The sequence below is a fragment of the Ovis aries genome, chromosome 7 (assembly GCF_016772045.2).
Source record: "Ovis aries strain OAR_USU_Benz2616 breed Rambouillet chromosome 7, ARS-UI_Ramb_v3.0, whole genome shotgun sequence".
Taxonomy (NCBI): domain Eukaryota; kingdom Metazoa; phylum Chordata; class Mammalia; order Artiodactyla; family Bovidae; genus Ovis; species Ovis aries.
In genome coordinates this window covers 79,597,574-79,602,357 of record NC_056060.1, presented here as the reverse complement: position 1 = coordinate 79,602,357, position 4,784 = coordinate 79,597,574, and the positions used below count along the sequence as shown (strand labels likewise).

At 45.0% G+C, this 4,784-nt stretch overlaps 1 pseudogene; it reads right to left on the bottom strand.

Annotated features, from left to right (window-relative positions):
* Positions 1-458: 458 nt before the first annotated feature.
* LOC105606999 (glycine cleavage system H protein, mitochondrial-like) lies at positions 459-1,159 on the bottom strand (annotated as a pseudogene).
* Between the last annotated feature and the right edge of the window lie 3,625 nt (positions 1,160-4,784).

Genomic DNA, 4,784 nt, shown 5'->3' with positions numbered 1-4,784 from the left:
TGGTCTTTTTGTTCTTCTTGTATTTTGTTTTCCATAATTTGCCCCAACTGCCCACGCACGCAATTGCTTTTAGTCCCTTATAGTTTCTTTGTATTTTGTTGCTGGAAGAGATGTGTGTCCACGTGCAAGCACTGCAGCAGAGCCCCAGGTTAAAGGACCCAGGCTGGGAGAGACTCCATCCCCCAGAGCAGTCCCAGTCCTGGCAATGATTCCTCCCCTGGTACAATAATTAGAGTCAAGTCACACAGGACCAATCCAGTGAAGAACGCTTGACATTGGTCTGTGTGATAAATCAAAGAACCCTGAAGTAGGTCGTTTAGTTCGAAAGAAATGGCTTACTCTCAGATAAAGAGTTGTGGAAGGAAATGGGAAGCTTCTTCCTGATCTTTTGTAATTAGTTTTACCAGAGATAACTTCAGGAATTCTGACTATTATAACTGGAGCCTAGCCTGAAAATCACAGGATGCTGTGGAAAAGATGCACAGTGTTTATCTGAAGTCATTAGAAAGTTAAGCGGTATTTTCTTCAGGAAACATTGTTACAAGTAGTTTCTTTTGCTAAACGTTGCTTTTTAAATATCTATCCACCACTAATTTAAGACAACTATGCTAGATTAAGTTGTTTCAGAGTAGTTTATTTAAGGGTTCCATTTTCACTCCTCAATAGGTTTTATGTATTTCTCATGCTTCTTCACTCATCAGTTCATCTAGCTCTGAAGGGTTACTGAATGTCATCTTGATCAGCCAACCATCTTCATAACAAGACTTGTTGACAAGTCCTGGATTTTCTGCTAGAGCTTTATTAATTTCAGTTACTTCTGACGGAAGAGAATAGAGTTCACTAGCAGCTTTCACACTTTCCAAAGCACCAAACTCCTCTTGTTTGTTCAACTTTGTCCCAACTTCAAGCAGACTACAGTAGACAACATCTCCCAAAGCTTCCTGTGCAAAATGGCTGATTCCCACTGTTCCGACACCTTTTTCTGTTGTTACCCATTCGTGTTTTTCTGTGAATTTCTGCACCGACAGCAGAGTAGGGCCGGTGCACAGCGCCTGGACGGCATCCGCCCGCAGTCCCCAGGGCTGCGGCGAGCAGGGCACGAGATGGCACGCAGGCTGCCGACCACGGCCCGCACGCTCCGTACCGCCCACAGCGCCATGATCGCACTGGAGGTTAGAGTTTCGATACATGAATTTGAGAGGAACGCAGACATTCAGTCCATAGCAAAATATGCTAATACAGACCTTCATTAAACAGGATCCACTTACTCCTTGGAAGAAAAGTTATGACCAACCTAGATAGCGTATTCAAAAGCAGAGACATTACTTTGCCAACAAAGGTCCATCTAGCCAAGGCTGTGGTTTTCCCAGTGGTCATGTATGGATGTGAGAGTTGGGCTGTGAAGAAAGCTGAGTGCCGAAGAATTGATGCTTTTGAACTGTGGTGTTGGAGAAGACTCTTGAGAGTCCCTTGGACTGCAAGGAGATCCAACCAGTCCATTCTGAAGGAGATCAACCCTGGGATTTCTTTGGAAGGACTGATGCTAAAGCTGAAACTCCAGTACTTTGGCCACCTCATGCGAAGAGTTGACTCATTGGGAAAGACTCTGATGCTGGGAGGGATTGGGGGCAGGAGGAGAAGGGGACGACCGAGGATGAGATGGCTGGATGACATCACGGACTCGATGGACGTGAGTCTGAGTGAACTCAAGGAGTTGGTGATGGACAGGGAGGCCTGGCGTGCTGTGATTCATGGGGTCGCAAAGAGTCGGACACGACTGAGCGACTGAACTGAACTGAACACTACAAATGGGGACCCTCACCAGAAAAGGGGGTGAGGCAGCTCCACTCAAACTGTAGCTTAACTGTGGGGGAGAGGTGGTTCCCCAAAGGAAAAGCAAGAGTTCATTTTACCCAACAGAAAGGATAAATGGATGCTGTGTAGCCAGCTCCCAAGATGGCCCCTGGGCCTCACGTCTTGATGTTCACACACACTCTCCTACATATACCAGGTTTGGTCTATATGACCAATAGAATATGGCCAAAGTGAAAATGCTGGAAATTCACTTCTAAAATATTATGGGGTTTCTTATATTTCTTTAATTTTATACCTGTATGAGATGATGAATATTCACTAAACTATGATAATCATTTTATGATGCATGTAAGTCAAATTGTTATGGTGCACACCTTAAATTTATTCAGTGCTATATGTGAATTATACCTCAATAAAACTGGAAGGAAAAAGGCAAAAAATCATTAATTAGAAATAAAAACACAGGCTTCCCTGGTAGCTCAGTGGTAAAGAATCCACTTGCCAGTGCAAGAGACTCGGGTTCAATCCCTGGTCATGGAAGATCCCACATGCCACAGAACAACTAAACCCGTGAGCCACGACTGTTGAGCCTGTGCTCTAAAGCCAGGGAACCACAACTACTGTGTCCACACCCCCAACCACTGAAGCCCACCCACCCTAGAGCCCATGCTCCAAAACAAGAGACACCACCACAGTGAGAAGCCTGAACACCATAACCAGAGAAAGCCCCCTCAGCAAAGAAGACTCAGCACAGTGAAAAAAACTGAATTTAAAAAATATTTTAAAAAAATAAATAAAAGCACAACAAAGATTTACTAGGTAACACAGGGAGCAATATTCAATATCTTGTAGTAACCTATACGTAATAGAAAATAATCTGAATATATATATATATATATATATATAGCTGAATCACTTTGCTGTATACCTGAAACTAACACAGTATTGTAAATCAACTATATTTCAATTTAAAAAAAGAAAGACTTAATTTTTAGATTTTATTTTATCTAATACATAATATAATAAATATATATTTGGGGGGCTGCAGTGGTCTTCGCTGCTGCACTCAGGCTTTCTCTAATTGTGCTGAGCAGGGCCCACTCTACCTCATGGTGCAGCGGCTTCTCTGGTTTCAGAGCACAGCTCTAGAGTGTAGGCTCAGTAGCTGCGGCTCCACAGCGTTAGGATCTTCCTGGACCTAGGATTGAACCCTGTCGCCTGCATTGGCAGGTGGATTCTTCACCACTGGACCACCAGTGAAGTCCCTAATTATGTCTTTCTCTAATTATGTTGTTTAAAAGACTGTGACTTCCATCTAGAATGCTCGCTCTCTCTCTCTCTCTCTCTCTCTCTCTCTCTCTCTCTCACACACACACACACACACACACACACACACACACACACACACCACTTCCTTTGGGGGAAGGCAGTTGCCAAATTGTGACCCTCAGACAACCTATTGGGAGGGTGACTGAAGCCCCCAACCAACAGCCGTAAGGGAAGGGAGGCCTCCCAACAACCACATGGGTGAGCCTGGAAGCAGCTCCTTCAGCCCTAATCTAGCTATGAGATGACTGCAGCCCTAGCTGACAGCTTGACTGCAGCCTTGGAAATGACCCTCAGAACTACCCAGCCAAGCTTCTCCCAGATTCCTAATCTTCAGAAAGTATGGGAGATAATATATATTTGTGTTCTCAAATACTAAGTTTTGGGTAGTTGGTCACATAGCAGTAGATAACACAGATGGTGAGGCAAAATCAGCAGTTGTGCATTAAGTCAATTATGGGATTGATGGGGCAATAGTAGAGGAAGGGGACAAATTATAACAACTTGGGGACTGATTTAATGTGGGGGGTAGGGGCGATAAGGATCAAATTTCACTTCCAGGCTATAGTGTGGGCACAGGAGAGGATACAGGATGAAGGGGTAAAGCCTATGTGCTTGCTCGGGTTAGTTGCCTTGGAACATCCTGGGAGGAGAGTCCATGAGCAGCAGGATCCATAGGTCTGAAGTATAGGAGACAGATACAGGAGAGAGCAGTTTCTAAGATCACATTAAAAGGAATCCTCGTGTATGTGACCAGGAAAATAAAAATAGCCACCCAGGTTTTTGATGAGGCAAAGACATGAAGGGAGTATTTTGTGAACAGATTTAAGAATGTGTTCATCTTGGAAGGACCTTTCCCGTGACCAGTGGAGAAAAGGCATCAGCCCAGAAAATCCCAAGCACGAGCACCATGAGGACAAGGATTTGGGGAGACTAGCTGACCAGAGGCCGACAATCTGGGCTGGGGCCAAGGGCATAGGAATAGGACTATTGATTAATTGACTGTTCAGTGGCTGAGTCGTGTCCAGCTCATGGACTTCAGCACTCCAGGCTTCCCTGATCTCCCCAGGTTTGCTCAGATCCATGTGCATTGAGTCAGTGATGCTATCTAACCATCTCATGCTCTGCCACCCTCTTCTCCTTTTGCCTTCAATCTTTCCCAGCACCAGGGTCTTTTCCAATGAGTTGGCTCTTTGCAGCGGGTGGCCAAAGCATTGGGGCAACACTACTTCACCTTCAAATTCGGGCGGTACCCTGGCCCACCTGGTGCATTTCCATGTGTCACCACGGCTCAGACACTCTGGACCCGTCCGTCAAAAACACATTCTTGTTTAATTGCATTTAACGTATAATTATTTGTAAATACCTGGTCCTTCTGGTTGTTATCGTAAGGCATGTTAAGTGTATTTTCAGTGTTTCACTGAATAAGTCATTTGCTCACCTTGACATGGCCTGGAGCCTGGGCTGTAGTCCCCACTGGCTCAAAGGCATCTCTCCTGTCTCTAAACTCCTGTGGCACTTCATCTTTGTAGGTGTCCTCTAGCAGCTGCCAAACAGGCTGCCTTAGAGTATTATTATTTGTGGGAAATTATAAGCTCTTTGTGGAGAAGGCAATGGCATCCCACTCCAGTACTCTTGCCTGG